Source organism: Carcharodon carcharias, chromosome 1 (genome assembly GCF_017639515.1).
Source record: "Carcharodon carcharias isolate sCarCar2 chromosome 1, sCarCar2.pri, whole genome shotgun sequence".
NCBI lineage: Eukaryota > Metazoa > Chordata > Chondrichthyes > Lamniformes > Lamnidae > Carcharodon > Carcharodon carcharias.
Window position 1 is genome coordinate 57,169,510 of NC_054467.1, and position 23,483 is coordinate 57,192,992.

Sequence of the window (23,483 nt, forward strand, 5' to 3'; positions counted from 1 at the left end):
CAACAAGAGAGAATCCAACCATCGCCCCTTGATTTTAATGGCATTAGCATCACTGATTGGCGAGGGAAAAGGGGGAAAGTTAACCCACCACTTCTCCCCGTCCGTAACAGGCAAAAAGCATCACCAACTAGACATCTCTCAATTTATGACTGTGGACACCACTATTCATGTGAAAGCTGGATCTGCAGCATATCTGCTGCAATCTATTGCTAAAATTCAGTGATAGTGCTTTGACATTGCTATGCAGTTATAATATTTACAGAACTTCACTAACCATCTCATTCTTTTTCACAAGTGTTAAAGCCTTTCAAATACAATTTAAACAAATTTATTTTATCTTAGTAATTACAAGAAAACTGCAGTACATTTGAGAATAGGTTGAGATCGTGGCCCCAAGTCTCCTTAGACAACCCAAGTAAATTCAATTATTTAGTGGAAGAAATATTACTAAACTTGTTTTAAACATGCCCAATTACTTGTTCACTTGAAAAACTGAGGACAAATTAGCTCTGCTTTCATCCACAAAATGGTGCATCATTCCACAATTTACAGGCAATGCTGAAATGCGTTTAGTCAAGCAACATGATCTAAATCGATAAAAGCAAATGGCATTACAGAACTTTGCAGGGGAGTCAAGTACATTGAGGTCTCATGGGTTATGAACTCTATGAACAAAACACAATAACAAAACACAATTTAATCACTTTTTACAAATATATTATATTCTAAAAGGGCCAAAGTGCCAGCCAGATGGTCAAAGACCACAGTGATAATGACTCCAACATATAGGCCACTTATAAATGTTTCCCTAAATAAGCAAAGGATTTAGTAAATTTCAGGTACTTAATTATTCCTCATATGTAATAACCCCAACTTAAAGTGTGGTATTAATCTACAATAATCACAGATTGCCCCCCAACTCTACACCAAAGATTATTTTTCTTTTGAGGTCAATTTCCTGTTCAGCTGTGCATCATCATACAATGGACATATTCCCCAAGACTCAGGTTCTTTGACTGGTAAAAGTCATAAAAATTTACTATGCAGGAGAGACTATTCAGCTGTTGTACCTTTGCCAATTCTCATCCTTCGACTGTTGTCATTTGCTCTAATCCATTTTTTCATTGTGCAGCCTTCTGAATGCTTCCCTGTAAAGTAGTTAACCAAATTCCTCAAATGATTTATAGGCTACCTCAATATTCACTTATGGTAAATCATTTATGCTGCAATCACACTGCAAGTAAAATTTCTTCCAACTTCTCCCCTTTGCTCATCCACTCATTTTATGCCCCCTTGTGACCAATTCAGCAACGAAACTCATCTTCACTGTTTACTTTTTTTTATTCGTTCATGTGATGTGGGCATCGCTGGATAAGCTAGCAATGTGTTGCCCATCTCCTAATTTCTGAGGAGAAGGTGGTGCTGAGCTGCCTCCTTGAACCGCTGCAAACTGCTAATCACCTCAAACCATTCATAACTTTGAAGACTTTAATCCTCTCTGTTCCAGTGATAGAAGTCAGAATTTTTCAAGCCATGCTTCCTAACTACAGGTTGTTATTTCTATGAATCTTCAATGTTCCCTTTTCCATGGCTCAGCCACAATAAGGTGTCCAGAGCTGTACACAAAACAAATGGAACATCATACTCTCATTTTTGAATTCAATATCCCACATATAAAACCCAGAATCCCAATTACTTTTTCGAACTGCACTCCCATTTTTAACGATCTATCTACATTTCTATGTCTCTTTGGTCCTCCACTCTGCCAGGAGTTTTGCCATTTAGAGTATATTTGCTTTCATGATTCTTTCATCCAACTAAAACTTTGCATTTTTTCTGCATTGAACCATATCTACCACCTATCTTCTGCCTCTCCACTGATCAGTTTATATCTTACTATCTCTTCCATTCTTCTTCTGTGCATGTCACATCTTCTATCTTGGTACTTGGAACAAATTATTTATACAAGTGGTTCTAGTGCAATCCATACAACTAACTGCACTTTGCCAGTTCAAAAAAAGGCAGCTTATTTGCTTCTTTCCTTTCAGTCCCCTATCCATCTCTCTGCCTACGTAGATATATTGCCTCCCAACCTTATCAAGTGGCTTCAGAAAATCTATGTAAACACATCATCAACTACACCTGCCCTTAACTGACCTATATTGCCTCTTCCTGATTAGCCTGTGGCTAAGTATTCACCAATTTCATGCTGTACGGGTTCTGGAAATACACCTACAAAGTCTATAATTTCCTGACTTATTATTTTTCCATGTTTATAACACTAATGCAATATTTGACATCTTCTAGTCCTTTTGCCCAACTTAAAATTCCAAAAGTTTTTCAAAGCGCATCTCCCGAATGCCTCTTGCCCACCTCGTTCACTATTCCAACAGCATACCATTTCAGCCTGGTGTCTTTTCTATTTTGAGTCACATTTACTTTAATCTCAAATCCCAGTATTGGCTCTTCCACATTCTCATCAGTTTCTCCTGTAAGTCTACTTTCATCTTCCTGCATTAGCTGCTTGCGCACTCACCTCTGAGCGAGTGAGATGATTTGGCGTTTGAGCCATATTATAGAGATAAGCACATAATATAGGCTAATATTTCAGTGCTGAATTCTTGGGGGTGTGATCTTTCAGGTGAGAATTAAACTGACTCATTATAGCCTGCTGAAACAAATGCAAAAGATGTTATCATTTAAACAATAGCAGAGAGATGCTGAATGCTGACCAAAACCTATCTTTCAATCATCACCACCAAAAACAACTTATTCAATCTTATATTGACTTATTTGTGGGACCGTATCGCATGCAATTTGGCTGCCATATTTGGCTGCATAACAGCCATAGCTACATTTCAGAAGTAACCAATCGGTGGCTGTAAAGTGATCTTAAGAGGTCCCGAAAATGGGATAATCCAGATTTAAGCTGCTCCGGTGCCATTGTGTATATATAGAAAGATTTATAATGATCATGGACAAAGCAACAGGCGATTTTAGTGCACCAAATGCAATTTCTCTATTTATCTATAGAAAAATGGTAAATAATTGGTATTTACCGGGGAGGCATAGTGGTTTTGTTGCTGGACCAGTAATCCAGAGAGCCAAGATAACGCTCTGGGGACCTGGGTTTGAATCTCGCCACGGCAGATGGTAGAATTCTGAATTCAATAAAAATCTGAAACCATTGTTGATTGTTGTAAAAACCCATCTGGTTCACTAATGGCCTTTAGGGAAGGAAATCTGCTGTGCTTACCTGGTCTGGCCTACATGTGACTTCAAACCCACAACAAATGTGGTTGACTCTAAGCTACCCTCTGAAATGGCCTAGCCACTCAGGTGTATCAAACCGCTACAAAGTCACAAAATAGGAATGAAACCGAACAGAGCACCTGGCATTGACCTAAGCACCAGAAAAGGCAACAGCAAACTCAGCCCTGCTGACCCTGAAAAGTCCACCTTACTAATATCTGGGGGTTTGTGCAAAAATTGGGAGAACTGTCTCACAGGCTAGTCAGGCAACACCCTGACATAATCATCCTCATGGAATCATGCCTTAAAGATAACATCCCAAACACCACCATCACCATCCCTGGGTATGTCCTGTCCCACCAGCAGGGCAGACCCAGCAGAGGTGGCGGCACAGTGGTATACATCAGTGCAAAAGATAAGGCTGAAGCATTTGCTATGATCTTCAGCCAGAAGTGCTCAGTGGATGATCCACCTCAGCCTCCTAGAGGTCCCCAACATCACTGATGCCAGTCTTCAGCCAATTCGATTCACTCCACTTGATATCAAGAAACAGCTGAAGGCACTGGATTGTGCAAAGGTTTTGGGCCCTGACAATATTACGGCAATCATACGGAAGATTTGTGCTCCAGAACTTGCCACGCCCCTAGGCAAGCTGTTCCAGTACAGCTACAACACTGGCATCTACCTGGTTACGTGGAAAATTGCCCAGGTATATCCTATACACAAAATGCAGGACAAATCCAACCCAGGCAATTACCGCCCCAGCAGTCTACTCTCCATCAGTACAGTAATAGAATGGGGCATCAACAGTGCTGTCAAGCAATGCTTGCTTAGCAATAACCTGCTCACTGATGCCCAGTTTGGGTTCCCCCAGGGTCACTCAGCTCCTGATCTCATTACAGCCTTGGTTCAAACATGGAGAAAAGAAGAATCTAAACATCGCCCTTGACATTCAATGGCATAACCAACACTGAAACCCCCACTATCAACTTCCTGGGGGTTACCATTGACCAGAAACTGAACTAGACCACCCATATAAACACTGTGGCTATGAGAGCAGGTAAGAGGCTAAGAATCCTGCAACAAGCAACTCACCTCCTGACTCCCCAAAGCCTGTCTACTATCTACAAGGCACTAGTCAGGTGTGTGATGGAATACTTCCCACTTGCCTGGATGAGTACATCTCCCATAACACTCAAGAAGCTTTACACCATCCAGGACAAAGCAGCCCACTTGATTGGCACCACATCCACAAACATTCAATCCCATCATCACCGACGCATAGTAGCAGCAGTGTGTACCATCTACAAGATGCATTGCAGGGATTCACCATGGCTGCTTAGACAGCACCTTCCAAACCCACAACCACTACCGCATAGAAGGACAAGGGCAGCAGATAGATGAGAACACCACTACCTGGAAGCTCCGCTCCAAGTCACTCGCCATCCTGGAAATATATTGCCGTTCCTTCATTGTCACTGGGTCAAAATCCTGGAGCTCCCTTCCTAACAGCACTATGGGTGTGCCCACACCACATGGACTGTAGCAGTTCAAGAAGGCAGCTCACCACCAGCTTCTCAAGGGTAACTAGGGATGAGCACTAAATGTTAGCCCAGCCAGCGAAGCCCACATCCCATGAATGAATGAAGAAAAATTTGCACCATTCCATTAATCCTAAATACAAGGGACCTTCAGATTAAATAACAACATTCCATGTTTTTCAACTATGATTTCTAATGTATTATAAAGGAAAATAGTAGGGGTTTTATGCTCCATCCTGTAAAAATATTGCTGCATTTCTGTCTTTCACTTTTTCTCTCCATTTCTGGTGGAGAAATAGCATGTTTTCTACTGAAGTCATGTACCATTATGTGCCAACATTCCATTACACCACAACCTGGCAAAGCAAATGGCTATAGTATCAGGCATCCTCTAACCATATCATTTAGCAGCGATCAATTGGCAAGATCCTTCTTGCTGCCTCCTACCATTCTATTGCACATCTTCATCAGCCTGTCTGCTACACAACCCTGGTAAACATGGGCACTGACACATTGGTGTGGGAGGCGCAGTGAGTCAGACAATGCCCATTGTTATGATCCCCATGGGGGAACTGTAAAGCAAAATAACCAAAATTTACCAAATGACCCCTAAAGAAGAAATTGACGACAAGATTTCACTGTTTGCAACTTCCACTTTAACACAAATCAGAACCAACATAAATGAAGATAAATTTCACTTTAAGTAGTCGATAAAACAAAGATAGGCCTTACACAACCACAAGCATTTGCATCACTCCCCACACATTGGCACCACATAGCTACACAGTTCCACAATATGTTCTTCATTAACGCAGATAGGTCAGGAGTTCTATCCGATAACAGCTTTTAACTTGAGTCTCAAGTATATGATCAACAACAGCAAGGCATACATCTATGAACCTTCCCTCCCTCGGGTCATGACAGTCCAGGAGTTTTAGCTGTCTCCAGAGTTCTTTTTCAAGTGACCAAAAAATTACACCTCGACCACTCCTGGAAAAACACCAAGCTCTTTAGTGTCTCCAACCTATTCACACAGCTTTCCAGGTTTTAAACCTTCTTAGCCAGCTTGCACTGTGCCTTCAAGGGCCTCTGCCTTCTTTTCTTCTCAACAAAAAAACTGACCTTTTCCTGAGAGATTTGCTTCTCCTCCTCAGAATTCATCGTCTTCCTCTTTCTGTCTGTTTGCTTTCTGTGTCTGCATCTGTTCACTCATTGCCTTCATCCTCCAGTTCCTCTGTTTGTAGTGCTCCTATGTGTCTGCACCTCTCCTTTGTGTTTGCTAGTCATATGGCTTCTTTAACTTCCTTCCTGTTGGCACTGTTGCCAGGTTAAGGGTCACCAGGTTACATGGACAAGTATTCCTTATTATCCAAGAACATTATAATTGATTTCTTTACAACTGATACAAACACTGAAAAGTCCTTTTCAAATGTTCTTTAAAAAGTTACAAATTCTACAGACCTTTTAAAGAAATTACAAATTTTTCTACTCTGCTGCTTCTGGCTCAAAGTTTGTTAAACCTTCCACCTCTGGAATCTTCATTCAAACTCACTCATCAGTTTGGATGCAAGTCTCCTCTTTGTCTGATAACGGTACAAGAAATGAATTCGAATGTTTATATTCAAATCCTCCTTGATGTGGATTCACCACAGAAAACTCTCCCTCTAATTAAGGGCTAAAAGACATGAAAGATGCCACACTGGTGCAGGAAAGGAAGTTCTTGACATGGGCTGAAGCAAACTGAGGCAGTAGAGAAAGCTCAAGTCAACATCTAATCCTGCTGTGTCTGATTTGTGAAACATTTCATGGAGAAATGCAGTGTTCCAAATCACAGTTTAACATCCCTCATCAGAGTAGCATTCGTTTGCAAAAAACAAAATGCGACATAGCCTTGCTATCACTCATACAATGTCATGACTAATTCAGTAGAATAGACCTATATTTTCCAGAGTTTAGGTGAACGTATAAAATTCTTAAGAGGGATTGACAGGGGAGACTGTCTTTCAGCATTTACCTCATTGTCTCAGGATTAAGGGTCAGTCATTCAGGACTGAGATGAGGAGCATTTTTTTCACTCAGAGGGTTGTGAAGCTTAGAAATTCACTACCCCAAACACTCTTGTCATTGTGGATGCTCAAGAGAAATCAATAAATTTTTCATTGTGAAGGGAATCGAGGGACAAAGGGTAATGCAGGAAAAGTGGGGTTGAGGCAAAAGTTTTGCATGATCGTTTAGAATGGCTGACCAGGCCCGAGGATCCTTAGAGTTGACCTCACCTTCTTTCTCCATAGCACAATATATTCATTTTGTAACAAAAGTTCTAAACTCAAAAAACAATACCTTTGGTTTGCAAAATATTTTTATACATTAAGAAAATGAAAGTGTCTGAATTCCAAACAACCTGACATCACCAAGCCATCTTCCAAAAAAATGTACATTTATTTACTTGGCCATGGTTGACAAGGATAGTTTAATTGCGAGAGAAAGGAGACTTTTTCAAATACAAATATTCAAAACAGTGCTCTTAGGTTTTTTTTCACGGGTAACAATAATCTTGTGACTCTCTCAATTGAGACTTTGAGCTAAGGAAATTATGAAATAGATGTGCAGGAATTCCTCCCTTGCAATGCTTCAGGGATGCTATTAACAGTCACACAATGCTAACCAAAATGTTTGAGGCTTGGTAATTATTATCCACAGCTCCCTTAAAATCCGATTTGTTAAAATACAAGTTCTGCTGAGGCTACCTCCTTAAAATGAACCTTTCCCATCTCCATCCCATTCCCAATTTCCTACATGTGCTGAAGGTACTGAATCATGCTTTGACACCCAAGACTCTCTTCTCCTCCTCTAGTACCTCACTCAAATAGTCACTCTCCATGTTGAAGTATAGACAGTGAGTGCTGGCAGGCTACTTAGCCAGAAGGTCAATTGTTCAGCGCAATGTAGTCTCACCTAGCATTATATATGCAAACTTTTCAGCTGTGATTGCTGGGCAGTGAACAACAGAAAGGGCCACAATTAAGGGAATTTTTTGCGCCAAGGTCAATTACTGCACCCCACTCCACCACCATCGTTCTACCTGAGCTAAAATCAGCTTACTTGGAAAATGACTGGAACCTTTAAAATGAATTTCAGAGAATTAGAGCAATAATGCCACTGGGATATGGTCATATAGTACTCAACAAATAAAGGTCAAATCCTATTATGGCAATTTATGAAACTGAATTCAGTCTCGTCATCTATAGGCTGGTACCAGAAAATTTACCAGGAAAGAAGCCGGATTGACACAAGAATCCAAATGGTTCAGAAATGTTTTCACTGGAGGGAACCTGCCTGGCCTACCATTTCTGACCGGTATACAATTGTAGTTCACACTCCACAGTTGATCCATGACACTCTCTAAAATGGCCATACAAACTAGCCTATTATACAGAAGAGCTGAAGTCCCATCACCATCTCTTCAATTAGGGATGGCAACAAATAAAGTGCTTGTCATAAAGGCCAATTATTTTTTTTTAATGAATTTTCACTGTTTAAATAAAGCATTTAAATAACACTGAATCTTTTAGCTGAATTATTTTTAAAAATACTTTTTATGACCCCCTTCTATCTTGTAGGTTTGATGGATTGCCCTGTTTGGTAAATTTGGTGTTAAACGTCACTTGGTTATGGCTCAGGAGCCCCCCTCTGGCATGACAGTCTCTGCTGCATTTGCTGCAGAGCAAGACAGTGGGCTGGGAATGTGCACTATTCAATGGCCTCGGTTTCTCTGAACCCTTTTCTTGGCCAGCTGAGCTTTTTGTTTCTGCTCACCTCTTCTAATGCCCTTCCAAACAGTCAGCCTTCAGGAGGTCACAGCCATCACTGACTGCCTTCCCCAGTTATCACCCTCTTCATATCTTGCTTGCAAATGTCCTGTCGAGGAGGTATGGATGCACAGGAGGTTGCGTCCCAGTAGCATGTTCTCTGTACAAAAGGTCTTTAGCTATGCGGCGGTTATATTTCCAACGAACATAGCCAAGCCAACGCAGAAGTCATTGGCTTAGCAATGAGTGTATGCTGATGGAATTAGCCTGCTCCACGGCCTCTGGGTTGATAACCTTGTCCTGTCAAGAGATACCAAGGATATGTCTAAGATGACAAAGGTGGAAACCGTTCAGCCTTTTTTCCTGTCTGGCATGTGGTTCAGATCTCATCACTGTAGTTGATGCTTTGAGGATGCAGGTTTGGCATTCTCAGTCAGGTTGCTATTGTTCCATGGTCTGGCAGCATCGGCGGAGAAGGAAAGAGTTGACGTTTCGAGTCCTCATGACCCTTCCACAGAACTTGAGTGAGTCCAAGAAAGGGGTGTATTATAAGCTGGTTTAAGGTGTGTGTGTATGTATGTGTGTGTGTGTGTGTGTGTGTGGGAGGTGCGGGGAGGGGTGGGGGGGGGAGAGAGAGAGAGAGAGAGAGAGAGAGAAGTGGAGGGGGTTGGTGTGGTTGTAGGGACAAACAAGCAGTGATAGAAGCAGATCATCAAAAGATGTCACAAACAACAGAACACATAGGTGTTAAAGTTGGTGATATTTTCTAAATGAATGTGCTAATTAAGAATGGATGGTAGGGCACTCAAGGTATAGCTCTAGTGGGAGTGGGGGGAACATAATAGATTTAAAAATATTTAAAAATAATGGAAACAGGTGGGAAAAGAAAAATCTATATAATTTATTGGAAAAAACAAAAGGAAGGGGGAAAACAGAAAGCGGGTGGGGATGGAGGAGGGACCTCAAGACCTAAGGTTGTTGAATTCAATATTCAGTCCGGAAGGCTGTAAAGTGCCTAGTCGGAAGATGAGATGTTGTTCCTCCAGTTTGCTTTGGGCTTCAATGGAACAATGCAGCAAGCCAAGGACAGACATGTGGGCAAGAGAGCAGGGTGGAGTGTTAAAATGGCAAGCGACAGGGAGGTTTGGGTCATTCTTGCGGACAGACCGCAGGTGTTCTGCAAAGCGGTCGCCCAGTTTACGTTTGGTCTCTCCAATGTAGAGGAGACCACATTGGGAGCAACGAATGCAGTAGACTAAGTTGGGGGAAATGCAAGTGAAATGCTGCTTCACTTGAAAGGAGTGTTTGGGTCCTTGGACAGTGAGGAGAGAGGAAGTGAAGGGGCAGGTGTTGCATCTTTTGCGTGGGCATGGGGTGGTGCCATAGGAGGGGGTTGAGGAGTAGGGGGTGATGGAGGAGTGGACCAGGGTGTCCCAGAGGGAACGATCTCTACGGAATGCTGATAGGGGTGGTGAAGGGAAGATGTGTTTGGTGGTGGCATCATGCTGGAGTTGGCGGAAATGGTGGAGGATGATCCTTTGAATGCGGAGGCTGGTGGGGTGATAATGAGGACAAGGGGGACCCTATCATGTTTCTGGGAGGGAGGAGAAGTCATGAGGGCAGATGCGCGGGAGATGGGCCGGACACGGTTGAGGGCCCTGTCAACCACCGTGGGTGGAAAACCTCGTTTAAGGAAGAAGGAGGACATGTCAGAGGAACTGTTTTTGAAGGTAGCATCATCGGAACAGAGGTGAAGGAACTGAGAGAATGGGATGGAGTCCTTACAGGAAGTGGGGTGTGAGGAGATGTAGTCGAGGTAGCTGTGGGAGTCGGTAGGTTTGTAATGGATATTGGTGGACAGTCTATCACCAGAGATTGAGACAGAGAGGTCAAGGAAGGGAAGTATCAGAGATGGACCACGTAAAAATGATGGAGGGGTGGAGATTGGAAGCAAAATTAATAATTTTTTCCAAGTTTTTTTGTTTTTATCTCTGTGTTTAATTGACTGCCACTGCTCTTCAAGAAATGCCTACCTCCTTGAAGAAGTTCTGTTCGTCTTTGTGACAAGATTTCCGTATCTCTCTTTTGCCTTGCTCACCTTCATTGCTTTCCATTTCTCTCCTGGTGTTTGACAAGTGTGTTTACTAAAACCCGCTTTCACAGCCATATCTCCTTTCTCAGTGACTGTCTCCATTTCTGACTCCGACTTACCCCATGTGGATTTCAACTGAAATTCTACCCCTCATGTTTCGAACCCACCCAGGATTACAGGTATCTCCAGGACTTAAAACGTTTCTCGGGCTGCTGTTCCCGTCACATTCTGAAATCCACACTCAGTGCCATGCGCCGCCATATGAACACACTCGACTTCTCCCTCCAGCAGCACCGCCGTTCCCTTTTTCAAAGCTGCGCGTGCCCCCAGTTTCATTTTATTCTTCGGCTCATCCGACGCCTCAACAAGAACTTTTTCTCTTTCTCTCAAGTGCTAAGGAACGCAAGCTCCAACAACTCATCGACACCAACACCCATCTAGGACCCTCCACCCCTGCCTGTCCCTCCGTCCCCACCCCATCTTCCAATCCCAGCCCCAGCCGTGTATTCACTATACCCCCTGACCTTCCCCTCTCCGATGCTGAACGTTCAGTGCTCAGCAAAGGACTTAGTTTCATACCCTTACGCCCTCACCTCAATGAATTTCGGGCTCGGCATGATGCTGAACTCTTCTTCCGCCGTCTTCGTCTCTGGGCTCACTTCTTTGGGCAGGAGTCCTCTCCCCGTTCAACAGATCCTTTCACCCACCTCCAATATTCTCCCTTCACCTGGACCCCTCCCAGTGGATTCTTACCTTCTCTTGATCTTTTCATTGAGAACTGTCGGCACAACATTAGTCGTCTCAATTTCTCTGCTCCTCTCACCCATTCAAATCTCTCTCTCTCTGAACTTACTGCACTCCATTCTCTCAGGTCCAACCCTGACATTGTCATCAAACCCGCTGACAAGGGTGGTGATGTTGTTGTCTGGCGCACTGACCTCTACCTCGCCGAGGCTGAGCATCAACTCGCAGACACTTCCTCCTACCTCTCCCTGGACCATGACCCCACCACTGAACATCAAGCCATTGTTTCCAGGACTCTCACTGACCTCATCTCCTCTGGAGATCTTCCTCCCACAGCTTCCAACCTGACAGTCGCCCAACCTCGGACGGCCCGCTTCTATCTCCTACCCAAAATCCACAAACAGAACTGCCCCGGTAGACCGATCGTCTCAGCATGCTCCTGCCCCACAGAACTCATTTCTCGTTATCTTGACTCCCTTCTCTCTCCCCTTGGCCAGTCCCTTCCCACCTACATCCGTGATTCCTCTGACACCTTACGTCACATCAACAATTTCCAGTTCCCTGGCCCCAACCACTTCCTCTTCACCATGGACGTCCAATCCCTCTACACCTCCATCCCCCAACCAGGATGGTCTGAGGGCCCTTAGCTTCTTCCTCGAACAGAGGCCCGAACAATTCCCATCCACCACTACTCTCCTCCGTATGGCTGAACTTGTTCTCACACTGAACAATTTCTCCTTCAACTCCTCTCACTTCCTCCAAATAAAAGGTGTGGCTATGGGTACCCGCATGGGCCCCAGCTATGCCTGTCTCTTTATGGGGTATGTGGAACATTCCTTGTTCCAGTCCTACTCCGGCCCCCTTCCACAACTCTTTCTCCGGTACATCGATGATTACTTCGGTGCTGCTTCATGCTCTCGTCGGGACTTGGAAAAATTTATTAATTTTGCTTCCAATCTCCACCCCTCCATCATTTTCACGTGGTCCATCTCTGACACTTCCCTTCCCTTCCTTGACCTCTCTGTCTCAATCTCTGGTGATAGACTGTCCACCAATATCCATTACAAACCCAGCGACTCCCACAGCTACCTCGACTACAGCTCCTCACACACCGCTTCCTGTAAGGACTCCATCCCATTCTCTCAGTTCCTTCGCCTCCGTTCCGATGATGCTACCTTCAAAAACAGTTCCTCTGACATGTCCTCCTTCTTCCTTAAACGAGGTTTTCTACCCACGGTGGTTGACAGGGCCCTCAACCGTGTCCGGCCCACCTCCCGCGCATCCGCCCTCACGCCTTCTCCTCCCTCCCAGAAACATGATAGGGTCCCCCTTGTCCTCACTTATCACCCCACCAGCCTTCGCATTCAAAGGATCATCCTCCGCCATTTCCGCCAACTCCAGCATGATGCCACCAACAAACACATCTTCCCTTCACCCCCACTATCGGCATTCCGTAGGGATCGTTCCCTCCGGGACACCCTGGTCCACTCCTCCATCACCCCCTACTCCTCAACCCCCTCCATGCCCACGCAAAAGATGCGACACCTGCCCCTTCACTTCCTCTCTCCTCACCGTCCAAGGGCCCAAACACTCCTTTCAAGTGAAGCAGCATTTCACTTGCATTTCCCCCAACTTAGTCTACTGCATTCGTTGCTCCCAATGTGGTCTCCTCTACATTGGAGAGACCAAACGTAAACTGGGCGACCACTTTGCAGAACACCTGCGGTCTGTCCGCAAGAATGACCCAAACCTCCCTGTCGCTTGCCATTTTAACACTCCACCCTGCTCTCTTGCCCACATGTCTGTCTTTGGCTTGCTGCATTGTTCCAGTGAAGCCCAAAGCAAACTGGAGGAACAACACCTCATCTTCCGACTAGGCACTTTAAAGCCTTCCGGACTGAATATTGAATTCAACAACTTTAGTTCTTGAGGTCCCTCCTCCATCCCCACCCGCTTTCTGTTTCCCCCTTCCTTTTGTTTTTTCCAATAAATTATATAGATTTTTCTTTTCCCACCAATTTCCATTATTTTTAAATATTTTTAAATCTTTTATGCTCCCCCCACCTCCACTAGAGCTATACCTTGGGTGCCCTACCATCCATTCTTAATTAGCACATTCATTTAGATAATATCACCAACTTCAACACCTATGTGTTCTTTTGTTCTGTTGTTTGTGACATCTTTTGATGATCTGCTTCTGTCACTGCTTGTTTGTCCCTACAACCACACCAACCCCCTCCACTTCTCTCCCTCTCCCCACAAACCCCACCCCACCACACACACACACAACACACAACACACACCTTAAACCAGCTTATATTTCACCCCTTTCTTAGACTCACTCAAGTTCTGTGGAAGGGTCATGAGGACTCGAAACGTCAACTCTTTTCTTCTCCGCCGATGCTGCCAGACCAGCTGAGTTTTTCCAGGTAATTCTGTTTTTGTTTTGCATTTCCAGCATCCGCAGTTTTTTTTTGTTTTTATGCCATTGTTCCATGCTCTGTTACTCAGCTTGGACATAACAGCTGCAGCTTACGTGATGCATATGTTGATTTCAGCATTAAGTGACAGATTGCTGGTTAATTTGGAGCCTAGATATGTGAAGCTATCAACAACCTCCAACACCACATTGTCAATGCTGATGGATGGCAATATGGCAACATCCTGAATCATGACATTTGTCTTTCTGATGCCGATGGTCAAACCAAACTCTTTACAGGCATGAGAGGATCGGTCTATTTGTCACTGAAAGTGTTCCTTGGCATAGAATGCTAATGCAGCATCAGCATAGAGAAATACTTTGTTGAGACCTGAAGGCTTATGACAGCAAAGAGAAGAACATGCTAAGAGCATCAATGCCAGAACACAAGTAGTTTACAGGAGTTGTCTACATGCCCCCTAACAGTAACTACACAGTAGGACAGAATACACATCAAGAAATAATCAGGGCTTGCAAGAAAGGTACTGAAATAATCATTGGTGACTTTAATTTTCACATTGATTGGACAAATAAAATTAACAATGGTAGCCTGGAAGATGAGTCATGGAGTGCATTTGGAATACTTTCTTTGAACAATAGGTTCTGGAACCTACCAGGGACCAAGCTATTTTGGAGCTAATAATGTGTAATGAGACAGGATTAATTAAGACCTCAAAATCAAGGATACTCCAGATAAGAGTGACCATAACATGATAGAATTCACATACAGTTTGAGAGTGAGAAATATGGCTCCATAACTAGTGTCTTAAACTTAAGTAAAGGCAATTACAAGGGAATGAAGACAGAATTGGCTAAAGTGAAGTGAGAAAAGAATTTAAAAGATAAGACAGTGGGGATGCAGTGGCAGACATTTAAGGAGATATTGCATAACTCTCAACAAAGACATAGTCCATTCAGGAAAAAAGACTCTACCAGAAAGATGCATCATCCGTGGCTAATTAAGGAAGTTAAGGATGGTATCAATTTGAAAAAAACAAAGCTCATACAATGCTGCGAAGATTAGTAATAGGGTAGAAGATTGGGAAATTTTAGAAACCTGCAAAGGGTGGCTAAGAAAATAAAGAGGAAGAAATGTGAATACAAGAGAGAACTGGCAAGAAACATAAAATCAGAGAGTAAAAGCTTCTACAGGTATATATAAAGGAAAAGAGTAGGTAAAGTTAGCATTCACCCCCTAGAGGAAGAGACTGGGGAAATAATGATTCAGAAAGGGGGAAATGGTAGGGGCTTTGAACAAGTATTTTGTATCAGTCATCACAGTAAAGACACAAAAAGCATCCCAAGAATAGTTAGGAATCAAGAGGCAAGAGAGATAGAGGAACTTAGAACAGTCACTAGAGAAAAAGTGAAAGGAAAACCTAATAAGACTAAAAGCTGACAAGTTCCCTGGACCTGATGGCCTGCATCCTAGGGTCTTAAAAGAAGTGTCGGCAGAGATATTGGATGTAAAAACAGAAAATGCTGGGAAAACTCAGCAAGTCTGACAGCATCTGTGGAAAGAAAAACAGAGTAAACGCTTTGAGTCCGTATGAATCCTCTTCAGAGCTAAAGAGAAATAAAAATGTGATAAAATTTATACCATTTTGTAAGGGGGGGGTGGAGTAGGTGAAGCTGGCTAGGAGGCCAGTGATAGGTGGGGGCAAAGATGTCATGAACAAAAGGACAGGACAAAGAGGTGTTAATGATAGTGATACTGGCTAAAGGAGGTGCTGATGGTGGCATTAAGGTCAGGAAGCAGAATGTGATAACAGAAGGACAAGGGTAAGCACTCTGGAAAGAACAACGTGAACAAGTGGCAGATGGCCCTTGTTGGGTTGCGGGGTGGGGGGGGTCAGCATTAGGATAAAAGATGGGGATAAAACAATGAATAAAAATGAAAATAAACATAAATAAAAATAAATGGTTAAAAATAAAAATGAATATTGAAATATGGGGATAAAAAAAGGGGTGAGGATGGAGGAGAGAGTCCATGGTCTGAAGTTATTGAACTCAATGTTAAACCCGGAAGGCTGTAAAGTACCTAATCAGAAGATGAGGTGCTGTTCCTCCAGTTTGTGTTGGGCTTCACTGGCCAAGGACAGACATGTGGGCATGAGAGCAGGGTGGTGTGTTGAAATGGCAAGTGACAGGGAGATCTGGGTCATGCTTGCGGACAGACCAAAGGTGTTTCGCAAAGCGGTCACCTAATCTGTGTTTGGTCTCTCCAATGTAGAGGAGACCGCATTGGGAGCAGCGAATGCAGTAGACTAAATTGAAGGGGGTGCAAGTGAAGCGCTGCTTCACCAGGAAGGAGTGTTTGGGCCCTTGGATGGTGTGCAGCGAAGAGGTAAAGGGGCAGGTGTTGCACCTTTTGCAATTGCATGGGAAGGTGCCATGGAAGGAGAATGATGGAGGAGTGGACCAGGGTTTTGGGGGGGGGGGGGGGGGGTGAAGGGAGGATGCGTTTGGTGGAGGCATCATGCTGGAGTTGGCAGAAATGGTGAGGGCTGATACTTTGAATGCAGAGGCTGGTGGGTGAAAACTGAGGACAAGGGGACCCTAACATGGTTCTGGGAGGGAGAGGAAGGTGGGAGGGCAGAGGCATGGGAGATGGGTCGGGCACAGTTGCAGGCCCTGTCAACCACAGTGGGTTGGGAAACCTCGGTTAAGGAAGAAAAAAGACATGTCAGGAGTGCCGTTTTGGAAAGATATTGGATGCATTGGTTATAATTTTCCAATATTCCCATGAATCTGGAAAGGTCCCAACAGATTGGAAAACCACAAATGTAACAGCTCAAGTCAAGAAAGGAGGGAAACAGCAAGCAGGAAACTAGAAGCCAATTAGCCTATAGCCCGTCATTGGGAAAATACTAGAATCCATTGTTAAAGAGATAAGAGCGGGACGTTTAGAAAATCATAATACAATCCAGCAGAGTCAATGTGATTTTGTAAAAGGGAAATTGTGTTTGACAAATTTAAAGTTCTTTGAGGATGTAACAAACAGGGTGGATAAAAGGGGAACCAGTAGATTAGTGTATTTTGATTTCTAAAAGGCATTTGATAAGGTGACATATAAAAGGCTACTACTGAATATAAGAGCATTTGGTGATATATTAGCATGAATAAAGGCCTGGCTAAATCTCAGGAAAGAATGAGTAATTTTCAGGTTGGCAAACTGTAACTACTCGAGTGCAGCAGGGATCTGTGCTGGGGCCTCAACTATTTTGAATCTATGTTAATGACTTTGATGAAGGGGTGGATTACTCATGATACAAAGTTAGTCAGGAAAGCAAGGAGGACACAAGTATGCAAAGGTGTACACAGATACGTTAAGTGAGTAGGAAAAAATTTAACAGATGGCGAATATAATGTGGGAAAATGCAACTTTGTCCATTTTGGCAGAAAGAATAGAAAAGGGTGGAGAGAAACTGCAGAATGCTGCAGTAGAGGGCAACTCTTGCCCTTGTACACAAATCACAAAAAGTCAGCATGAAGGGACAGCAAGTAATTAAGGCAACAAACAGAATTTTGGCCTTTATTGCAAAGGGGATGGAATATAAAAGTAGGAAAGTCTTACTACGACTGTGCAGGGCATTGGTAAGGCCATACCTGGAGAACTGTGTGCAGTTTTGGTCACCTTACCTAACAGGGATATAATTGCATTAGAGGCAGTTCAGAGAAGATTCCCTCAGATGATTCCTGGGATGAAGGAGCTCTCTTATGAGGAAAAGTTAAGCCAAGACTCATTGGAGTTTACAAGAATGAGAGGTTATCTTATTGAAACATAAAAGATTCTGAGGGTACTTGACTGGGTTGATGCTGAGAGGATGTTTCCCCCCGCGGGGCAACCTAGAACGAGGGGTACAGTTTCAAAATGAGGGGTCTTCCATTTAAGGCAGTGGGAGGAATTTCTTCTCTCAGAACGTCATTAGTGTTTGGAATTCTCTACCCCAGCAAGCAGTGGAGGTTGGGTCATTGAATATATTCAAGGCGGAGTTAAACAGATTTTTGATTGACAAGGGAGTCAAACGAGTTATGGGAGGCAGGCAAGAAAGTGGAGTTGAGGCCACATCAGTTCAGCCATCATCTCATTGATTAAGTGGAACAAGCTCAAGGGGCCCAATGGCCCACCCGTGCTCCTATTTCCTAAGTTCTTATGTTCAACCCTGTTGACCTGACTGCAGGTCTCAAAGGGTTCTAATGTTGCCCCATCACAGTTGACCTTACTCATCACGTTGTCATGGAAAAATATCACATTGAGCAGCATCAGTAGGCAACTAACTTTCTCCAACAGCTTAAATAGACTGTCTCTGCTCACACAGTCGAATGCCTTGGTGAGGTCAATGAAGGCAATGTACAGTGGTCTATTGTTCAGGGCATTTCTCATTTAGCTGACAGTCTGAGAAGATCATGCCAATAGTGGATCTTCCAGTTCTGAAACCACACTGGGATTTGGGTAGGTGTGCTCAGCCAGGACCTGCAGTCTGACAGGGGTAACACAGGCAAATAATCTTCTCATAATGCTCAGCAAGGCAATACTTCGATGTTGCAATCACTGCGGTCGCATTTGTTCTTGTGCAGGCTCACAATCTTTGCATTATGCTCATCTTGCTACTACCCTGTCCCTCCAGCAGAGGCAGAGAAGTTTGTGTTGAAGTTGCAGAAGTGCTGGTTTCCCATGCTTGTTGAGTTCAGGCAGCATAGCATCAGCCCAATTGGAGCTAGGAGGTGGCTGAACAGTGAGGAGACACAAATGTTAGGAGACAGCCCCATAGTATTGTTCTCTATACCAACTGAGTTGGGCTTATCACTCGAACCTGCTGTCTCCAGTGTTGTGTTAACGCTGTGCAACAAATCTGGAGTGCCCTCTCCAGGGCACAAGCCTGAGGAAAATTTATGGAAAACCTTAGGTGTCCAAACATTAGGGTCTACTTCTTGACCTCCCTGAATAAGTCCAAAGAAATGCAAGGCACTACGTTTGGCGCTAGTTTGTTTGTAGGAGTTGCCTAAAAGCTGACAGATATCAATCCACCTTTGGTAAAAGCAAAATACTGCAGATACTGGAAATCTGAAATAAAAACAGAACATGCTGGAAAAACTCAGCAGGTCTGACAGCATCTGTGGTGGGAGAAACAGAGTTGAAGTTTCAAGTCCATAAGAAGAGTCTAAAGAAGAGCCATACAGACTCAAAACATTCACTCTGTTTCTCTCTCCACAGATACTGCCACATCTGCTGAGTTTTTCCAGCATTTTCTATTTTCAATCCACCTTTGGGCTCCACTCCACAAGTTTTGACCTACAGATTGAAGCAAAGTATCTAGTGATGGTTGGAGAGTTAGCTTTTGTGCGCTAGTTTGCTTCTTATTTACAGCCTACATCACTGGCTAGCAGCAATGAGAAAAAGAACCAAATGTTCAGTCTCTCGCAGTCAGTACACAACCTCTCCATTGGCAAATCTTCAGCTGTGCTTCCTCATGGCGACAGGCTTCAGAGGGACTCAGAAGAGGTTTGGCCCCCAAGCATGCAGTGTGCAGACTTATGTGGGCAAACACTGGCACACATGACCCAAACTCCCAGCTCCACTAGCTCCACTACCTTGTGGATACCTCAGGAGAATAGCAGGCTGAAGAGAAAAAAATAGACAGTTCCATTTTGGTTACAAACTAGTTTCTCAAAGTAAACTACTATGATTACTATGTTATGTTCTATTCTCAGACTGTGTCTGAACAGACAAGCATCAGCAAAGAGTGATTAATCTCATAGGAAAATGAACAGTACAAAAAAGAGGGTGCAAACATTCTGTCATACAAAATAAATATGGAACACAAAGAAGCAATCCAGAAAATAAGATAGAGTAAATTGTATGCATGTTGTGAGTCAAAATTGTTTAACAATTAAAAATTCAAACAACATTTTATCTAATTAAGGATTAAGACTGATTCAGACCAACTGATGTATGAAAAAGATAATAAAAATGGGTTATTGTAATTAAGTTAATATTTCTCACTTTAACAAACAAGATTACAGGTCTGTCCCCCCTACAAAGTGGACAACATATGTTCTAAATACATAATTTCCAATACAGCTTCCTTGGAGATGCACACAGGTCCCTCTCAACAGAAACTGTTGCCCCGCTGCACATTATTAACATGAATTAATATCAAGTGTCATCAAACAGCAATCAAGAAAATCACACACAGCTAAGATCAGGGCAACTCTGTACTTGCTAAACGTGCTACTGAATGGCCAAAGGGTTTAAAAAGACAGACTGATGCTCTGCAGCACCAGAATGATTGCTGTACTGAGGATCATATAATGGTTATAACACATGAGGTGGCCAGTCAGCCCACTATGGTCATGCCAGCTCTACGTAAGAGCAACTCAGCTCATCCCACTTCCTCACCTCTTTCCCGTAACCGTAAATCATCTCTTGAAATAATTATCCATATCCCCACAATTGAATCTGCATCCACCACATACCATGTTTGTCAGTGCCTGAACACTCATTTTCTAAAGGCAGCCCATTGTTCAGTTACAGTTTTGCCTGGCAACTTTTGATTCCAATTGATCTGGCCCATTCTCACCCCACTGAAGCTGGCTGCTGACCAGTTAATTATTCTTACTCTGGGATTGTTCCTTGTCCTTTTCCCTAACCAACCTAAACATTATGATAAAACATTTTATCATAATGTTTAGGTTGGTTATGGAAAACATCGCCTAAATGTTCCACTACTGACACTTGATCCACTTAGCCCACTTTATTCCCACAAACCAGGGCCTGAATTTTGTACATGTTATGCACACATGATCGACGGGCCCGGAAGCAGCCGGGATTTTCGCTTCTGGCCTCGAACAGAAGTCGAAAGTGATCGCACACTGGCTGGCCAACTAAGGGCCGTCCAGCATGGAACATGCAGCTGGTAGGGGCAGGAGCATGGCAGATGCTGTGTCCAATGGGAAGCCAGCAGCGGATTTAAATTCAGCAGATGAAGCTCCCTGAAGGCTGCCAGGAGTTGTTGAGAAGCCTCAGAGCTGTCCAGGAGAGAGTACAAAAATTGGCTTAAGGTATGGCCTCAGCACCCGCTGGGCACACCAGGCAGGAGGGCAATGCCAGTGGGCACTCTGTACCCTGCTTCTTGGATGAGTGCCTGCACACTCTAGTGGAGGCAGTGAGTGCCAGGCAGGGCATCCTCATGCTTGCAGGATGGCAAGAGGAGGGCACTACACCAGGCGAAGGAGGCCTAGTCAGAGGCAGGAGCCCAGGTCAGTGGGCAGCATGGTGTGGTGCGCTGCATCTGGATTCAGAGCCACAAAAGGTTTAATGATCTTCTGTGCTCAGCAAGAGCGAATACCGAGTTGGCATGGTACAGTATAGAGATGTCTTGAAGGGTGGCCGCCCTCAGGAGTTGAGCCATATAAAATGGAGTAACAAAAGGCACATGCACCTGTGCCGGCAAAGGCTGGGAGATCTGACCATTAGCCTTCGGTGCATAGAAGGGTGAGGTTCACAAATCTGATGGGCACCTCAACCTGGTTCTCAGGGGTTGGGGAAGGTGGGGGACAAGGTGGGGGCCAAGTGTGAGGCTAATATGGTGTTACAGGTAGAGAGTGGACTAATGAATGGACTTTTGTCCGTACAGGAGAAGAGAAGCCATAATATCCATGGAGCGCACATGAAATGGTGGTGGGGTGGCCAACCTGCTCAGACTGAACAAATTTGAGATGGACACCCTCGAGTTACAGTGTGATGTGGAGCAAGGTCCTCAGGTCACAGAGAGGCAGGCATTTCCGAGAAAGGCAAGAGTCCAGTGGATAGATGAGACACTGATGGAGTGTGCAAACAACGTAGGGTTGTCACATCTCAAATGAGAAGCTCCAAGCAAGGGTCCCGAATGATCTAGCAATCATGGTGCCACCATGATGCAGTTATCCATAGTCTCAGCAACTCACCTAGCATGCGCATTGACTATGTGATGATTGTCTTCCTCCCTCAGATGCACCATCTTCCAGTGGCTGCTGGAATCACAAGGACCCTCGCTTGATACCAGAGGAGGAGCCACAAGCACATCGGTGGGCGTTAGTTCATCGGCTCAGATGGTAGTTTACAGTGGTGTGGGTACAGTGCACTCACCTGAGAGCTGGCAGAGGCAGAGAAGGCCCAGGGTGCCAGCAGTCGGAGGATTGCTGGAGACCAGGCCCATGCTAGTTCCGAGGCAGTTGAAGATCCCCTGGGGTCATCTATCAGACAGCAGGTGCTGGATGTCCAGCAAGATGCACATGAAGATCTGGCAGAGATCCCTGGGAGTCTGCGTGCCATGGTCTCCATCATGGAGGAGCCTATGCGGAGCATGAGCACTGCGTTGACCCTGAACACAGAATGCACTGCCTCCTCCAATAACAGAGTGGCGACTCCCAAAAGGTGACTCCGGGAACTCAATCAGGGGTTCCTGGGGTTGCGCTTGTACCTGCAAACCCTCACACTGGCAGTGAACTCAGGAGGTCACTGCTAGTGAGAGAGATGGATGAGGCACCTAGTCTCTCTGTTACGTCATCATTGGGGAGCAGGGACGTCCAAACCTACCTCACATTGGCAGTCAAGCTGCCTGTCGTTTCTGTGGGATCCTCAGGGTGCTCCAGAGGAGGGCAGCAGCTCCTCCATCCCTCTGTCAGTGACCATGGCAACTGATAAGGCCTGGACGACTGAGGAGTGCCCAGCCATGGCATTGGACGCACCCTCCCAAACTGAGCCCACTCAAGCCCAGTGAGCTGGAGGACAACCGCCAAGGTCATCAGGACTGACAGGACAGCAGAGTCAGCAGGCTGCCTCCAATGCCGATGCCAGTGAGGGGGGTGGGTCACTCAGACACAGCACTTGCAAGCTTAAGTTTAAGGCACCATGAGCACAAAGGAGCTTTCACAGGTGCCATTTTTTCCTTTCATCATTATGCATGATTTGTGTGACATTTAACATTATATTATATTATGTTATGTTCCTTTTTTGTTACTGTGGAAAAGATAGAAATATTGATTTTGTTTTAATGGCCCGAGTATCCTTCATTTTTCCATAGTTGCAGGGCACAGTAGTGGCTTATGTTTGATAGCAGGGGCTGCAAACTTCACTGCAGAGGTTGTGATTCAATATTGAGCTCATAGGATTGCCTCCTCAGAAATGTTTGGTAAAGAGGCAGCGCCCTTGGCCTGAGATTGAAGTCATGCCTTGACAGCCTAGCTGAATGTGCGTTGGATCAAGGCCTTCCTTAAAGGTTCCACATGTCTGCCTCCATATTCTCACCCTGTGTCTCACCAGGCTCCTCATCGGATCCATCGCTAGAGTCAACCTCTGCGGCCTTTGGAGCTACCTCACTATCCTCATTCTCCAGAAGTCTCTGGCTCACTCAGTCCGGCTGGCTTCATCTGTCCAGAAATGAATCAATGACACAACCTGTCTGAAGCTAGTGTCAGATGACCAGTTTGACGTAATTATGGACAGCTGACTGGTTCACACCACACAGATCACCCACTGACCCCTGGGAAGAACCAGATGTGAAAAAGCTGCGGGCTACCAT

General features: G+C 44.5%; 1 protein-coding gene across 2 annotated transcripts in view; it reads right to left on the bottom strand.

Moving 5' to 3' along the window:
* The window catches only part of naf1 (nuclear assembly factor 1 homolog (S. cerevisiae)), a 292,709-nt gene that overhangs the window by 164,401 nt on the left and 104,825 nt on the right, over window positions 1–23,483 (bottom strand). The gene's annotated exons all lie outside the window — the stretch shown is intronic.